This window comes from Pseudophryne corroboree, chromosome 2 (genome assembly GCF_028390025.1).
Source record: "Pseudophryne corroboree isolate aPseCor3 chromosome 2, aPseCor3.hap2, whole genome shotgun sequence".
Taxonomy (NCBI): Eukaryota; Metazoa; Chordata; class Amphibia; order Anura; family Myobatrachidae; genus Pseudophryne; species Pseudophryne corroboree.
In genome coordinates this window covers 40191087-40210915 of record NC_086445.1, presented here as the reverse complement: position 1 = coordinate 40210915, position 19829 = coordinate 40191087, and positions in this window count along the sequence as shown.

Sequence of the window (19829 nt, the reverse complement as noted above, 5' to 3'; positions counted from 1 at the left end):
ACACTGGGGAGTGATTCGCTGCGCATGTCCTGGTTACCAGCTCTAGGTTAGTCAATGATGAAAACCGTTGTGGAGAGAAGACTCTTGTGTCCCCAAGCCTATTTCAAACTATATTTATGTACTAGCTCAAGACATACTTCAATAGATACTATGTGTCCTCTTTTCATTGGTTAGGGGGTGGGACATGTATTGCACCTGGGATCATTGGTTAGTTCAAGATTTGGGCGATGGCTAGGACTTGTCAGTATTCTAAATTCCTCTCTTGGTTGTATTGGGGAAACCTATTGTTTGGATCTTCCAAACAAACTCTGTCTCTGTGCTTTGTTTACCCTCTGGTCACCTCTTTCAGTTGAGACAATGACATCTCAGCACTCATTATTCTGGAGAGAAACCTGGACCTATTCATAAACAAAGGTATAAGCCCTCTTCATAGAATCTCAAAGCTTAGTGTAAGTAAAGCTATTTGTTTTCGGTATGTGTGAAAGAGGTGACTGAATTCCAGTCCCCCACCCTGCATTTGTGTAATTTATTCTGAATGCAATTAATGTTATGTTCTACTTCTGTGCATAACCATGAGCAGGAACTATGCGAATCCCTCCCAACTGTCATAGGCACAACACTTCTTCAATACCCCACAGCTGGACACCAAATACTACCCTCCAACCTTTATCTGAACCCTCCCAGCATGTAAAGGAGAATTTCTCAGGTCCAAGAACCGTTTTAAACTTACCATACTTGCTGACATTAATAAGGGGAATATTAACTATAAAACGCATTATATTGGTTAAATATGTAGCGATCGAGTCGCTCGCTAGTCGCACACAAAGACCGCCGTAAATACCCATCTCCCTGCGCAGGCGACGTCAGAGCATCCCCTACGTGACCTGAGGGGATGCGTATGCACGGGGGGGTCGGTGCGCGAGCAGCGGGCACGTGCATTGGGGTTAGTACAAGGCATCATAGGTCGCTATATTTTTCGACTTTGACAGCAGATAGCCCCCCTTTTTACACATTACGGCAGACAGCATCCCTTTTTTACACATTACGGCAGACTGCATCCCCCTTTTTACACATTACGGCAGACAGCGTCCCCTTTTTACACATTACGGCAGACAGCGTCCCCTTTTTACACATTACGGCAGACTGCATCCCCCTTTTTACACATTACGGCAGACAGCGTCCCCCTTTTTACACATTACGTCAGACAGTGTCCCCCTTTTTACACATTCCAGCAGACAGCGTCCCCCTTTTTACACATTATGGCAGATAGTCCCCCTTTTTACACATTGCGGCAGATAGTCCCCCTTTTTACACATTACGGCAGACAGCGTCCCCTTTTTACACATTACGGCAGCCAGTCCCCTTTTTACACATTACGGCAGCCAGTCCCCCTTTTTACACATTACGGCAGATAGTCCCCCTTTTACACATTGCGGCAGATAGTCCCCCTTTTTACACATTACGGCAGATAGTTCTCCTTTTTACACATTGCGGCAGATAGTCCCCCTTTTTACACATTACGGCGAACAGATTCTCCTTTTTACACATTACGGCAGACAGCTTCCCCTTTTTACACATTACGGCAGGCTGCATCCCCCTTTTTACACATTACGGCAGACATTGTCCCCTTTTTTTACACATTACGGTAGACAGCGTTCCTTTTTTAAACATTACGGCAGACTGCGTGCCCCTTTTTACACATTACGGCAGATAGTGCCCCTTTTTACTCATTGTGGCAGATAGTCCCCCTTTTTACACATTACGGCAGACAGCATCCCCTATTTACACATTACGGCAGCCAGTCCCCCTTTTTACACATTACGGCAGACAACGTCCACTTTTTACACATTACGGCGGACAGATTCCCCTTTTTACACATTACGGCAGACAGCTTCCCCTTTTTACACATTACGGCAAACAGGGTCCCCTTTTTCCACATTATGGCAGACAGCGTCCCCTTTATACACATTACGGTAGACAGCGTCCCCTTTTTTTACACATTACGGCAGATAGTCCCCCTTTTTACACATTACGGCAGACAGCGTCCCCTTTTACACAGTACAGCAGCCAGTCCCCCTTTTTACACATTACGGCAGACAGCGTCCCTTTTTTACACATTACGGCAGACTGCATCCCCCTTTTTACACATTATGGCAGATAGTCCCCCTTTTTACACATTGCGGCAGATAGTCCCCCTTTTTACACATTACGGCAGACAGCGTCCCCTTTTTACACATTACGGCAGCCAGTCCCCCTTTTTACACATTACGGCAGCCAGTCCCCCTTTTTACACATTACGGCAGATAGTCCCCCTTTTACACATTGCGGCAGATAGTCCCCCTTTTTACACATTACGGCAGATAGTCCTCCTTTTTACACATTGCGGCAGATAGTCCCCCTTTTTACACATTACGGCGAACAGATTCTCCTTTTTACACATTACGGCAGACAGCTTCCCCTTTTTACACATTACGGCAGGCTGCATCCCCCTTTTTACACATTACGGCAGACATTGTCCCCTTTTTTTACACATTACGGTAGACAGCGTTCCTTTTTTAAACATTACGGCAGACTGCGTGCCCCTTTTTACACATTACGGCAGATAGTCCCCCTTTTTACTCATTGTGGCAGATAGTCCCCCTTTTTACACATTACGGCAGACAGCATCCCCTATTTACACATTACGGCAGCCAGTCCCCCTTTTTACACATTACGGCAGACAACGTCCACTTTTTACACATTACGGCGGACAGATTCCCCTTTTTACACATTACGGCAGACAGCTTCCCCTTTTTACACATTACGGCAAACAGGGTCCCCTTTTTCCACATTATGGCAGACAGCGTCCCCTTTATACACATTACGGTAGACAGCGTCCCCTTTTTTTACACATTACGGCAGATAGTCCCCCTTTTTACACATTACGGCAGACAGCGTCCCCTTTTACACAGTACAGCAGCCAGTCCCCCTTTTTACACATTACGGCAGACAGCGTCCCTTTTTTACACATTACGGCAGACTGCGTCCCCCTTTTTACACATTATGGCAGATAGTCCCCCTTTTTACACATTGCAGCAGATAGTCCCCCTTTTTACACATTACGGCAGACAGCGTCCCCTTTTTACACATTACGGCAGCCAGTCCCCCTTTTTACACATTACGGCAGCCAGTCCCCCTTTTTACACATTACGGCAGATAGTCCCCCTTTTACACATTGCGGCAGATAGTCCCCCTTTTTACACATTACGGCAGACAGCATCCCCTATTTACACATTACGGCAGCCAGTCCCCCTTTTTACACATTACGGCAGACAACGTCCACTTTTTACACATTACGGCGGACAGATTCCCCTTTTTACACATTACGGCAGACAGCTTCCCCTTTTTACACATTACGGCAAACAGGGTCCCCTTTTTCCACATTATGGCAGACAGCGTCCCCTTTATACACATTACGGTAGACAGCGTCCCCTTTTTTTACACATTACGGCAGATAGTCCCCCTTTTTACACATTACGGCAGACAGCGTCCCCTTTTACACAGTACAGCAGCCAGTCCCCCTTTTTACACATTACGGCAGACAGCGTCCCTTTTTTACACATTACGGCAGACTGCGTCCCCCTTTTTACACATTATGGCAGATAGTCCCCCTTTTTACACATTGCGGCAGATAGTCCCCCTTTTTACACATTACGGCAGACAGCGTCCCCTTTTTACACATTATGGCAGCCAGTCCCCCTTTTTACACATTACGGCAGCCAGTCCCCCTTTTTACACATTACGGCAGATAGTCCCCCTTTTACACATTGCGGCAGATAGTCCCCCTTTTTACACATTACGGCAGATAGTCCTCCTTTTTACACATTGCGGCAGATAGTCCCCCTTTTTACACATTACGGCGAACAGATTCTCCTTTTTACACATTACGGCAGACAGCTTCCCCTTTTTACACATTACGGCAGACTGCATCCCCCTTTTTACACATTACGGCAGACATTGTCCCCTTTTTACACATTACGGCAGACAGCGTTCCTTTTTTAAACATTACGGCAGACTGCGTGCCCCTTTTTACACATTACGGCAGATAGTCCCCCTTTTTACACATTGTGGCAGATAGTCCCCCTTTTTACACATTACGGCAGACAGCTTTCCCTTTTTACACATTACGGCAGCCAGTTCCCCTTTTTACACATTACGGCAGACAACGTCCACATTTTACACATTACGGCGGACAGATTCCCCTTTTTACACATTACGGCAGACAGCTTTCCCTTTTTACACATTACGGCAAACAGGGTCCCCTTTTTCCACATTATGGCAGACAGCGTCCCCTTTATACACATTACGGTAGACAGCGTCCCCTTTTTTTACACATTACGGCAGATAGTCCCCCTTTTTACACATTACGGCAGACAGCGTCCCCTTTTACACAGTACAGCAGCCAGTCCCCCTTTTTAGGCAGACAGTGGCATTACGGCAGACAGTGTCCCATTTTTACACATTACAGCAGAAAGCGACCCTTTTTTACACATTACGGCAGACTGTATCCCCCTTTTTACACATTACAGCAGATAGTCTCCCTTTTACACATTACGGCAGATAGTTCCCTTTTTTACACATTACGGCAGACAGCGTCCCCTTTTTACACATTACGGAAGACAGTGTCCCCCTTTTTACACATTACGGCAGATAACGTCCCCTTTTTACACATTACAGCGGACAGATTCCCCTTTTTACACATTGCGGCAGACAGCTTCCCCTTTTTACACAGTACGGCAGACAGCGTCCCCTTTTTACACATTACGGCAGACAGTATCCCTTTTTTACACATTACAGCACACTGCGTCCCCCTTTTTACACATTACGGCAGACAGCGTCCCCTTCTTACACATTACGGCAGACTGCGTCCCCTTTTTATACATTGCGGCTGACTGCGTCTCCCGTTTTACACATTACGGCAGATAGTCCCTCTTTTTACACATTACGGCAGACAGCGTCCCCCTTTTTACACATTACGGCAAACAGGGTCCCCATTTTACACATTATGGCAGACAGAGTCCCTTTTTACACATTACGGCAGACAGCGTCCCCTTTTTACACATTACGACAGATAGTCCCCCGTTTTACACATTACGGCAGATAGTCCCCCTTTTTCCACATTACGGCAGACAGCGTCCCCTTTTTACACATTACTGCACACTGCGTCCCCTTTTTAAACATTACGCAGACAGTGTCCCCTTTTTACTCATTACGGCAGACAGCGTCCCTTTTTTACACATTACGGCACACTGCGTCCCTTTTTTACACATTACGGCAGACTGCATCCCCCTTTTTACACATTACGGCAGATTGTCCCCGTTTTTACACATTACGACAGACAGCGTCCCCTTTTTACACATTATGTCAGCCAGTCCCCTTTTTACACATTACGGCAGACTGCATCCCCCTTTTTACACACTACGGCAGTCAGCGTCCCCTTTTTACACATTACGGCAAACAGTGTCCCCCTTTTTACACATTACGGCAGACAGCGTGCCCCTTTTTACACATTACGGCAGACAGCATCCCCTTTTTACACAGTACGGCAGACTGCGTTCCATTTTTACACATTACGGCAGACAGCATCCCCTTTTTACACATTACGGCTGATAGTCCCCCTTTTTACACATTACGGCAGTGATAAAGCTAAATATTTATCTTATAACATTCACTATATGTGGGTAAGAGACGTATGGGGTACCGTAAGGGTACGCAATTAGCGTAGCAGATGCTTAGCCATGGTCGAGACGCACATGCGGCACGCTCGCTCACAGCTTAACGCTTGGTGTCGAATACGCTATAGGCGGCCGACTACCGTAATGATACGCTACTAGCGTAGCGGACGCTGTGACCGCGAGGGGAACACGAGCGGCGCAGACGCTTACGGGATGACACTCAGTAAACCTTGTATGCAACACACTATGATTGAGTTTGTATTGTAAACCTTACAACTGAAATACTGCAGCGATATAACGCTGCTTAACCTTGCTAGTGTAAATGCTGTTTGAGCGATTAAGTCGCTCTGAATACCCTCTGCAATGTAATAAACACACAATACCTTGCTAAGGCTCCAAAACCTTTACTAACAGGATTAAGTTATATTAAAAGGGGAAATACAGTTGACAATTCATACACTACAAGCTAACATCAATATCTAACAAAATAACTACACATAAATACACAATAGCAGCACAATAGCAAATAATAACATACAATGAGAGAGAGAGAGATCGTGGCACAATTACAATCAGAGATTAAGAATGGTCACAGAGAGAGTACTTACACACTGGGGAGTGATTCGCTGCGCATGTCCTGGTTACCAGCTCTAGGTTAGTCAATGATGAAAACCGTTGTGGAGAGAAGACTCTTGTGTCCCCAAGCCTATTTCAAACTATATTTATGTACTAGCTCAAGACATACTTCAATAGATACTATGTGTCCTCTTTTCATTGGTTAGGGGGTGGGACATGTATTGCACCTGGGATCATTGGTTAGTTCAAGATTTGGGCGATGGCTAGGACTTGTCAGTATTCTAAATTCCTCTCTTGGTTGTATTGGGGAAACCTATTGTTTGGATCTTCCAAACAAACTCTGTCTCTGTGCTTTGTTTACCCTCTGGTCACCTCTTTCAGTTGAGACAATGACATCTCAGCACTCATTATTCTGGAGAGAAACCTGGACCTATTCATAAACAAAGGTATAAGCCCTCTTCATAGAATCTCAAAGCTTAGTGTAAGTAAAGCTATTTGTTTTCGGTATGTGTGAAAGAGGTGACTGAATTCCAGTCCCCCACCCTGCATTTGTGTAATTTATTCTGAATGCAATTAATGTTATGTTCTACTTCTGTGCATAACCATGAGCAGGAACTATGCGAATCCCTCCCAACTGTCATAGGCACAACACTTCTTCAATACCCCACAGCTGGACACCAAATACTACCCTCCAACCTTTATCTGAACCCTCCCAGCATGTAAAGGAGAATTTCTCAGGTCCAAGAACCGTTTTAAACTTACCATACTTGCTGACATTAATAAGGGGAATATTAACTATAAAACGCATTATATTGGTTAAATATGTAGCGATCGAGTCGCTCGCTAGTCGCACACAAAGACCGCCGTAAATACCCATCTCCCTGCGCAGGCGACGTCAGAGCATCCCCTACGTGACCTGAGGGGATGCGTATGCACGGGGGGGTCGGTGCGCGAGCAGCGGGCACGTGCATTGGGGTTAGTACAAGGCATCATAGGTCGCTATATTTTTCGACTTTGACAGCAGATAGCCCCCCTTTTTACACATTACGGCAGACAGCATCCCTTTTTTACACATTACGGCAGACTGCATCCCCCTTTTTACACATTACGGCAGACAGCGTCCCCTTTTTACACATTACGGCAGACAGCGTCCCCTTTTTACACATTACGGCAGACTGCATCCCCCTTTTTACACATTACGGCAGACAGCGTCCCCCTTTTTACACATTACGTCAGACAGTGTCCCCCTTTTTACACATTCCAGCAGACAGCGTCCCCCTTTTTACACATTATGGCAGATAGTCCCCCTTTTTACACATTGCGGCAGATAGTCCCCCTTTTTACACATTACGGCAGACAGCGTCCCCTTTTTACACATTACGGCAGCCAGTCCCCTTTTTACACATTACGGCAGCCAGTCCCCCTTTTTACACATTACGGCAGATAGTCCCCCTTTTACACATTGCGGCAGATAGTCCCCCTTTTTACACATTACGGCAGATAGTTCTCCTTTTTACACATTGCGGCAGATAGTCCCCCTTTTTACACATTACGGCGAACAGATTCTCCTTTTTACACATTACGGCAGACAGCTTCCCCTTTTTACACATTACGGCAGGCTGCATCCCCCTTTTTACACATTACGGCAGACATTGTCCCCTTTTTTTACACATTACGGTAGACAGCGTTCCTTTTTTAAACATTACGGCAGACTGCGTGCCCCTTTTTACACATTACGGCAGATAGTGCCCCTTTTTACTCATTGTGGCAGATAGTCCCCCTTTTTACACATTACGGCAGACAGCATCCCCTATTTACACATTACGGCAGCCAGTCCCCCTTTTTACACATTACGGCAGACAACGTCCACTTTTTACACATTACGGCGGACAGATTCCCCTTTTTACACATTACGGCAGACAGCTTCCCCTTTTTACACATTACGGCAAACAGGGTCCCCTTTTTCCACATTATGGCAGACAGCGTCCCCTTTATACACATTACGGTAGACAGCGTCCCCTTTTTTTACACATTACGGCAGATAGTCCCCCTTTTTACACATTACGGCAGACAGCGTCCCCTTTTACACAGTACAGCAGCCAGTCCCCCTTTTTACACATTACGGCAGACAGCGTCCCTTTTTTACACATTACGGCAGACTGCATCCCCCTTTTTACACATTATGGCAGATAGTCCCCCTTTTTACACATTGCGGCAGATAGTCCCCCTTTTTACACATTACGGCAGACAGCGTCCCCTTTTTACACATTACGGCAGCCAGTCCCCCTTTTTACACATTACGGCAGACAGTGTCTCCTTTTTACACATTACGGCAGACAGCGTCCCTTTTTTACACATTACGGCAGACTGCGTCCCCCTTTTTACACATTATGGCAGATAGTCCCCCTTTTTACACATTGCGGCAGATAGTCCCCCTTTTTACACATTACGGCAGACAGCGTCCCCTTTTTACACATTACGGCAGCCAGTCCCCTTTTTACACATTACGGCAGCCAGTCCCCCTTTTTACACATTACGGCAGATAGTCCCCCTTTTACACATTGCGGCAGATAGTCCCCCTTTTTACACATTACGGCAGATAGTTCTCCTTTTTACACATTGCGGCAGATAGTCCCCCTTTTTACACATTACGGCGAACAGATTCTCCTTTTTACACATTACGGCAGACAGCTTCCCCTTTTTACACATTACGGCAGGCTGCATCCCCCTTTTTACACATTACGGCAGACATTGTCCCCTTTTTTTACACATTACGGTAGACAGCGTTCCTTTTTTAAACATTACGGCAGACTGCGTGCCCCTTTTTACACATTACGGCAGATAGTGCCCCTTTTTACTCATTGTGGCAGATAGTCCCCCTTTTTACACATTACGGCAGACAGCATCCCCTATTTACACATTACGGCAGCCAGTCCCCCTTTTTACACATTACGGCAGACAACGTCCACTTTTTACACATTACGGCGGACAGATTCCCCTTTTTACACATTACGGCAGACAGCTTCCCCTTTTTACACATTACGGCAAACAGGGTCCCCTTTTTCCACATTATGGCAGACAGCGTCCCCTTTATACACATTACGGTAGACAGCGTCCCCTTTTTTTACACATTACGGCAGATAGTCCCCCTTTTTACACATTACGGCAGACAGCGTCCCCTTTTACACAGTACAGCAGCCAGTCCCCCTTTTTACACATTACGGCAGACAGCGTCCCTTTTTTACACATTACGGCAGACTGCGTCCCCCTTTTTACACATTATGGCAGATAGTCCCCCTTTTTACACATTGCGGCAGATAGTCCCCCTTTTTACACATTACGGCAGACAGCGTCCCCTTTTTACACATTACGGCAGCCAGTCCCCCTTTTTACACATTACGGCAGCCAGTCCCCCTTTTTACACATTACGGCAGATAGTCCCCCTTTTACACATTGCGGCAGATAGTCCCCCTTTTTACACATTACGGCAGATAGTCCTCCTTTTTACACATTGCGGCAGATAGTCCCCCTTTTTACACGTTACGGCGAACAGATTCTCCTTTTTACACATTACGGCAGACAGCTTCCCCTTTTTACACATTACGGCAGGCTGCATCCCCCTTTTTACACATTACGGCAGACATTGTCCCCTTTTTTTACACATTACGGTAGACAGCGTTCCTTTTTTAAACATTACGGCAGACTGCGTGCCCCTTTTTACACATTACGGCAGATAGTCCCCCTTTTTACTCATTGTGGCAGATAGTCCCCCTTTTTACACATTACGGCAGACAGCATCCCCTATTTACACATTACGGCAGCCAGTCCCCCTTTTTACACATTACGGCAGACAACGTCCACTTTTTACACATTACGGCGGACAGATTCCCCTTTTTACACATTACGGCAGACAGCTTCCCCTTTTTACACATTACGGCAAACAGGGTCCCCTTTTTCCACATTATGGCAGACAGCGTCCCCTTTATACACATTACGGTAGACAGCGTCCCCTTTTTTTACACATTACGGCAGATAGTCCCCCTTTTTACACATTACGGCAGACAGCGTCCCCTTTTACACAGTACAGCAGCCAGTCCCCCTTTTTACACATTACGGCAGACAGCGTCCCTTTTTTACACATTACGGCAGACTGCGTCCCCCTTTTTACACATTATGGCAGATAGTCCCCCTTTTTACACATTGCGGCAGATAGTCCCCCTTTTTACACATTACGGCAGACAGCGTCCCCTTTTTACACATTACGGCAGCCAGTCCCCCTTTTTACACATTACGGCAGCCAGTCCCCCTTTTTACACATTACGGCAGATAGTCCCCCTTTTACACATTGCGGCAGATAGTCCCCCTTTTTACACATTACGGCAGATAGTCCTCCTTTTTACACATTGCGGCAGATAGTCCCCCTTTTTACACATTACGGCGAACAGATTCTCCTTTTTACACATTACGGCAGACAGCTTCCCCTTTTTACACATTACGGCAGACAGCTTCCCCTTTTTACACATTACGGCAGACTGCATCCCCCTTTTTACACATTACGGCAGACATTGTCCCCTTTTTACACATTACGGCAGACAGCGTTCCTTTTTTAAACATTACGGCAGACTGCGTGCCCCTTTTTACACATTACGGCAGATAGTCCCCCTTTTTACACATTGTGGCAGATAGTCCCCCTTTTTACACATTACGGCAGACAGCTTTCCCTTTTTACACATTACGGCAGCCAGTCCCCCTTTTTACACATTACGGCAGACAACGTCCACATTTTACACATTACGGCGGACAGATTCCCCTTTTTACACATTACGGCAGACAGCTTTCCCTTTTTACACATTACGGCAAACAGGGTCCCCTTTTTCCACATTATGGCAGACAGCGTCCCCTTTATACACATTACGGTAGACAGCGTCCCCTTTTTTTACACATTACGGCAGATAGTCCCCCTTTTTACACATTACGGCAGACAGCGTCCCCTTTTACACAGTACAGCAGCCAGTCCCCCTTTTTAGGCAGACAGTGGCATTACGGCAGACAGTGTCCCATTTTTACACATTACAGCAGAAAGCGACCCTTTTTTACACATTACGGCAGACTGTATCCCCCTTTTTACACATTACAGCAGATAGTCTCCCTTTTACACATTACGGCAGATAGTTCCCGTTTTTATACATTACGGCAGACAGCGTCCCCTTTTTACACATTACGGAAGACAGTGTCCCCCTTTTTACACATTACGGCAGATAACGTCCCCTTTTTACACATTACAGCGGACAGATTCCCCTTTTTACACATTGCGGCAGACAGCTTCCCCTTTTTACACAGTACGGCAGACAGCGTCCCCTTTTTACACATTACGGCAGACAGTATCCCTTTTTTACACATTACAGCACACTGCGTCCCCCTTTTTACACATTACGGCAGACAGCGTCCCCTTCTTACACATTACGGCAGACTGCGTCCCCTTTTTATACATTGCGGCTGACTGCGTCTCCCGTTTTACACATTACGGCAGATAGTCCCTCTTTTTACACATTACGGCAGACAGCGTCCCCCTTTTTACACATTACGGCAAACAGGGTCCCCATTTTACACATTATGGCAGACAGAGTCCCTTTTTACACATTACGGCAGACAGCGTCCCCTTTTTACACATTACGACAGATAGTCCCCCGTTTTACACATTACGGCAGATAGTCCCCCTTTTTCCACATTACGGCAGACAGCGTCCCCTTTTTACACATTACTGCACACTGCGTCCCCTTTTTAAACATTACGCAGACAGTGTCCCCTTTTTACACATTACGGCAGACAGCGTCCCTTTTTTACACATTACGGCACACTGCGTCCCTTTTTTACACATTACGGCAGACTGCATCCCCCTTTTTACACATTACGGCAGATTGTCCCCGTTTTTACACATTACGACAGACAGCGTCCCCTTTTTACACATTATGTCAGCCAGTCCCCTTTTTACACATTACGGCAGACTGCATCCCCCTTTTTACACACTACGGCAGTCAGCGTCCCCTTTTTACACATTACGGCAAACAGTGTCCCCCTTTTTACACATTACGGCAGACAGCGTGCCCCTTTTTACACATTACGGCAGACAGCATCCCCTTTTTACACAGTACGGCAGACTGCGTTCCATTTTTACACATTACGGCAGACAGCATCCCCTTTTTACACATTACGGCTGATAGTCCCCCTTTTTACACATTACGGCAGTGATAAAGCTAAATATTTATCTTATAACATTCACTATATGTGGGTAAGAGACGTATGGGGTACCGTAAGGGTACGCAATTAGCGTAGCAGATGCTTAGCCATGGTCGAGACGCACATGCGGCACGCTCGCTCACAGCTTAACGCTTGGTGTCGAATACGCTATAGGCGGCCGACTACCGTAATGATACGCTACTAGCGTAGCGGACGCTGTGACCGCGAGGGGAACACGAGCGGCGCAGACGCTTACGGGATGACACTCAGTAAACCTTGTATGCAACACACTATGATTGAGTTTGTATTGTAAACCTTACAACTGAAATACTGCAGCGATATAACGCTGCTTAACCTTGCTAGTGTAAATGCTGTTTGAGCGATTAAGTCGCTCTGAATACCCTCTGCAATGTAATAAACACACAATACCTTGCTAAGGCTCCAAAACCTTTACTAACAGGATTAAGTTATATTAAAAGGGGAAATACAGTTGACAATTCATACACTACAAGCTAACATCAATATCTAACAAAATAACTACACATAAATACACAATAGCAGCACAATAGCAAATAATAACATACAATGAGAGAGAGAGAGATCGTGGCACAATTACAATCAGAGATTAAGAATGGTCACAGAGAGAGTACTTACACACTGGGGAGTGATTCGCTGCGCATGTCCTGGTTACCAGCTCTAGGTTAGTCAATGATGAAAACCGTTGTGGAGAGAAGACTCTTGTGTCCCCAAGCCTATTTCAAACTATATTTATGTACTAGCTCAAGACATACTTCAATAGATACTATGTGTCCTCTTTTCATTGGTTAGGGGGTGGGACATGTATTGCACCTGGGATCATTGGTTAGTTCAAGATTTGGGCGATGGCTAGGACTTGTCAGTATTCTAAATTCCTCTCTTGGTTGTATTGGGGAAACCTATTGTTTGGATCTTCCAAACAAACTCTGTCTCTGTGCTTTGTTTACCCTCTGGTCACCTCTTTCAGTTGAGACAATGACATCTCAGCACTCATTATTCTGGAGAGAAACCTGGACCTATTCATAAACAAAGGTATAAGCCCTCTTCATAGAATCTCAAAGCTTAGTGTAAGTAAAGCTATTTGTTTTCGGTATGTGTGAAAGAGGTGACTGAATTCCAGTCCCCCACCCTGCATTTGTGTAATTTATTCTGAATGCAATTAATGTTATGTTCTACTTCTGTGCATAACCATGAGCAGGAACTATGCGAATCCCTCCCAACTGTCATAGGCACAACACTTCTTCAATACCCCACAGCTGGACACCAAATACTACCCTCCAACCTTTATCTGAACCCTCCCAGCATGTAAAGGAGAATTTCTCAGGTCCAAGAACCGTTTTAAACTTACCATACTTGCTGACATTAATAAGGGGAATATTAACTATAAAACGCATTATATTGGTTAAATATGTAGCGATCGAGTCGCTCGCTAGTCGCACACAAAGACCGCCGTAAATACCCATCTCCCTGCGCAGGCGACGTCAGAGCATCCCCTACGTGACCTGAGGGGATGCGTATGCACGGGGGGGTCGGTGCGCGAGCAGCAGGCACGTGCATTGGGGTTAGTACAAGGCATCATAGGTCGCTATATTTTTCGACTTTGACAGCAGATAGCCCCCCTTTTTACACATTACGGCAGACAGCATCCCTTTTTTACACATTACGGCAGACTGCATCCCCCTTTTTACACATTACGGCAGACAGCGTCCCCTTTTTACACATTACGGCAGACAGCGTCCCCTTTTTACACATTACGGCAGACTGCATCCCCCTTTTTACACATTACGGCAGACAGCGTCCCCCTTTTTACACATTACGTCAGACAGTGTCCCCCTTTTTACACATTCCAGCAGACAGCGTCCCCCTTTTTACACATTATGGCAGATAGTCCCCCTTTTTACACATTGCGGCAGATAGTCCCCCTTTTTACACATTACGGCAGACAGCGTCCCCTTTTTACACATTACGGCAGCCAGTCCCCTTTTTACACATTACGGCAGCCAGTCCCCCTTTTTACACATTACGGCAGATAGTCCCCCTTTTACACATTGCGGCAGATAGTCCCCCTTTTTACACATTACGGCAGATAGTTCTCCTTTTTACACATTGCGGCAGATAGTCCCCCTTTTTACACATTACGGCGAACAGATTCTCCTTTTTACACATTACGGCAGACAGCTTCCCCTTTTTACACATTACGGCAGGCTGCATCCCCCTTTTTACACATTACGGCAGACATTGTCCCCTTTTTTTACACATTACGGTAGACAGCGTTCCTTTTTTAAACATTACGGCAGACTGCGTGCCCCTTTTTACACATTACGGCAGATAGTGCCCCTTTTTACTCATTGTGGCAGATAGTCCCCCTTTTTACACATTACGGCAGACAGCATCCCCTATTTACACATTACGGCAGCCAGTCCCCCTTTTTACACATTACGGCAGACAACGTCCACTTTTTACACATTACGGCGGACAGATTCCCCTTTTTACACATTACGGCAGACAGCTTCCCCTTTTTACACATTACGGCAAACAGGGTCCCCTTTTTCCACATTATGGCAGACAGCGTCCCCTTTATACACATTACGGTAGACAGCGTCCCCTTTTTTTACACATTACGGCAGATAGTCCCCCTTTTTACACATTACGGCAGACAGCGTCCCCTTTTACACAGTACAGCAGCCAGTCCCCCTTTTTACACATTACGGCAGACAGCGTCCCTTTTTTACACATTACGGCAGACTGCATCCCCCTTTTTACACATTATGGCAGATAGTCCCCCTTTTTACACATTGCGGCAGATAGTCCCCCTTTTTACACATTACGGCAGACAGCGTCCCCTTTTTACACATTACGGCAGCCAGTCCCCCTTTTTACACATTACGGCAGCCAGTCCCCCTTTTTACACATTACGGCAGATAGTCCCCCTTTTACACATTGCGGCAGATAGTCCCCCTTTTTACACATTACGGCAGATAGTCCTCCTTTTTACACATTGCGGCAGATAGTCCCCCTTTTTACACATTACGGCGAACAGATTCTCCTTTTTACACATTACGGCAGACAGCTTCCCCTTTTTACACATTACGGCAGGCTGCATCCCCCTTTTTACACATTACGGCAGACATTGTCCCCTTTTTTTACACATTACGGTAGACAGCGTTCCTTTTTTAAACATTACGGCAGACTGCGTGCCCCTTTTTACACATTACGGCAGATAGTCCCCCTTTTTACTCATTGTGGCAGATAGTCCCCCTTTTTACACATTACGGCAGACAGCATCCCCTATTTACACATTACGGCAGCCAGTCCCCCTTTTTACACATTACGGCAGACAACGTCCACTTTTTACACATTACGGCGGACAGATTCCCCTTTTTACACATTACGGCAGACAGCTTCCCCTTTTTACACATTACGGCAAACAGGGTCCCCTTTTTCCACATTATGGCAGACAGCGTCCCCTTTATACACATTACGGTAGACAGCGTCCCCTTTTTTTACACATTACGGCAGATAGTCCCCCTTTTTACACATTACGGCAGACAGCGTCCCCTTTTACACAGTACAGCAGCCAGTCCCCCTTTTTACACATTACGGCAGACAGCGTCCCTTTTTTACACATTACGGCAGACTGCGTCCCCCTTTTTACACATTATGGCAGATAGTCCCCCTTTTTACACATTGCGGCAGATAGTCCCCCTTTTTACACATTACGGCAGACAGCGTCCCCTTTTTACACATTACGGCAGCCAGTCCCCCTTTTTACACATTACGGCAGCCAGTCCCCCTTTTTACACATTACGGCAGATAGTCCCCCTTTTACACATTGCGGCAGATAGTCCCCCTTTTTACACATTACGGCAGATAGTCCTCCTTTTTACACATTGCGGCAGATAGTCCCCCTTTTTACACATTACGGCGAACAGATTCTCCTTTTTACACATTACGGCAGACAGCTTCCCCTTTTTACACATTACGGCAGACTGCATCCCCCTTTTTACACATTACGGCAGACATTGTCCCCTTTTTACACATTACGGCAGACAGCGTTCCTTTTTTAAACATTACGGCAGACTGCGTGCCCCTTTTTACACATTACGGCAGATAGTCCCCCTTTTTACACATTGTGGCAGATAGTCCCCCTTTTTACACATTACGGCAGACAGCTTTCCCTTTTTACACATTACGGCAGCCAGTCCCCCTTTTTACACATTACGGCAGACAACGTCCACATTTTACACATTACGGCGGACAGATTCCCCTTTTTACACATTACGGCAGACAGCTTTCCCTTTTTACACATTACGGCAAACAGGGTCCCCTTTTTCCACATTATGGCAGACAGCGTCCCCTTTATACACATTACGGTAGACAGCGTCCCCTTTTTTTACACATTACGGCAGATAGTCCCCCTTTTTACACATTACGGCAGACAGCGTCCCCTTTTACACAGTACAGCAGCCAGTCCCCCTTTTTAGGCAGACAGTGGCATTACGGCAGACAGTGTCCCATTTTTACACATTACAGCAGAAAGCGACCCTTTTTTATACATTACGGCAGACTGTATCCCCCTTTTTACACATTACAGCAGATAGTCTCCCTTTTACACATTACGGCAGATAGTTCCCGTTTTTACACATTACGGCAGACAGCGTCCCCTTTTTACACATTACGGAAGACAGTGTCCCCCTTTTTACACATTACGGCAGATAACGTCCCCTTTTTACACATTACAGCGGACAGATTCCCCTTTTTACACATTGCGGCAGACAGCTTCCCCTTTTTACACAGTACGGCAGACAGCGTCCCCTTTTTACACATTACGGCAGACAGTATCCCTTTTTTACACATTACAGCACACTGCGTCCCCCTTTTTACACATTACGGCAGACAGCGTCCCCTTCTTACACATTACGGCAGACTGCGTCCCCTTTTTATACATTGCGGCTGACTGCGTCTCCCGTTTTACACATTACGGCAGATAGTCCCTCTTTTTACACATTACGGCAGACAGCGTCCCCCTTTTTACACATTACGGCAAACAGGGTCCCCATTTTACACATTATGGCAGACAGAGTCCCTTTTTACACATTACGGCAGACAGCGTCCCCTTTTTACACATTACGACAGATAGTCCCCCGTTTTACACATTACGGCAGATAGTCCCCCTTTTTCCACATTACGGCAGACAGCGTCCCCTTTTTACACATTACTGCACACTGCGTCCCCTTTTTAAACATTACGCAGACAGTGTCCCCTTTTTACACATTACGGCAGACAGCGTCCCTTTTTTACACATTACGGCACACTGCGTCCCTTTTTTACACATTACGGCAGACTGCATCCCCCTTTTTACACATTACGGCAGATTGTCCCCGTTTTTACACATTACGACAGACAGCGTCCCCTTTTTACACATTATGTCAGCCAGTCCCCTTTTTACACATTACGGCAGACTGCATCCCCCTTTTTACACACTACGGCAGTCAGCGTCCCCTTTTTACACATTACGGCAAACAGTGTCCCCCTTTTTACACATTACGGCAGACAGCGTGCCCCTTTTTACACATTACGGCAGACAGCATCCCCTTTTTACACAGTACGGCAGACTGCGTTCCATTTTTACACATTACGGCAGACAGCATCCCCTTTTTACACATTACGGCTGATAGTCCCCCTTTTTACACATTACGGCAGTGATAAAGCTAAATATTTATCTTATAACATTCACTATATGTGGGTAAGAGACGTATGGGGTACCGTAAGGGTACGCAATTAGCGTAGCAGATGCTTAGCCATGGTCGAGACGCACATGCGGCACGCTCGCTCACAGCTTAACGCTTGGTGTCGAATACGCTATAGGCGGCCGACTACCGTAATGATACGCTACTAGCGTAGCGGACGCTGTGACCGCGAGGGGAACACGAGCGGCGCAGACGCTTACGGGATGACACTCAGTAAACCTTGTATGCAACACACTATGATTGAGTTTGTATTGTAAACCTTACAACTGAAATACTGCAGCGATATAACGCTGCTTAACCTTGCTAGTGTAAATGCTGTTTGAGCGATTAAGTCGCTCTGAATACCCTCTGCAATGTAATAAACACACAATACCTTGCTAAGGCTCCAAAACCTTTACTAACAGGATTAAGTTATATTAAAAGGGGAAATACAGTTGACAATTCATACACTACAAGCTAACATCAATATCTAACAAAATAACTACACATAAATACACAATAGCAGCACAATAGCAAATAATAACATACAATGAGAGAGAGAGAGATCGTGGCACAATTACAATCAGAGATTAAGAATGGTCACAGAGAGAGTACTTACACACTGGGGAGTGATTCGCTGCGCATGTCCTGGTTACCAGCTCTAGGTTAGTCAATGATGAAAACCGTTGTGGAGAGAAGACTCTTGTGTCCCCAAGCCTATTTCAAACTATATTTATGTACTAGCTCAAGACATACTTCAATAGATACTATGTGTCCTCTTTTCATTGGTTAGGGGGTGGGACATGTATTGCACCTGGGATCATTGGTTAGTTCAAGATTTGGGCGATGGCTAGGACTTGTCAGTATTCTAAATTCCTCTCTTGGTTGTATTGGGGAAACCTATTGTTTGGATCTTCCAAACAAACTCTGTCTCTGTGCTTTGTTTACCCTCTGGTCACCTCTTTCAGTTGAGACAATGACATCTCAGCACTCATTATTCTGGAGAGAAACCTGGACCTATTCATAAACAAAGGTATAAGCCCTCTTCATAGAATCTCAAAGCTTAGTGTAAGTAAAGCTATTTGTTTTCGGTATGTGTGAAAGAGGTGACTGAATTCCAGTCCCCCACCCTGCATTTGTGTAATTTATTCTGAATGCAATTAATGTTATGTTCTACTTCTGTGCATAACCATGAGCAGGAACTATGCGAATCCCTCCCAACTGTCATAGGCACAACACTTCTTCAATACCCCACAGCTGGACACCAAATACTACCCTCCAACCTTTATCTGAACCCTCCCAGCATGTAAAGGAGAATTTCTCAGGTCCAAGAACCGTTTTAAACTTACCATACTTGCTGACATTAATAAGGGGAATATTAACTATAAAACGCATTATATTGGTTAAATATGTAGCGATCGAGTCGCTCGCTAGTCGCACACAAAGACCGCCGTAAATACCCATCTCCCTGCGCAGGCGACGTCAGAGCATCCCCTACGTGACCTGAGGGGATGCGTATGCACGGGGGGGTCGGTGC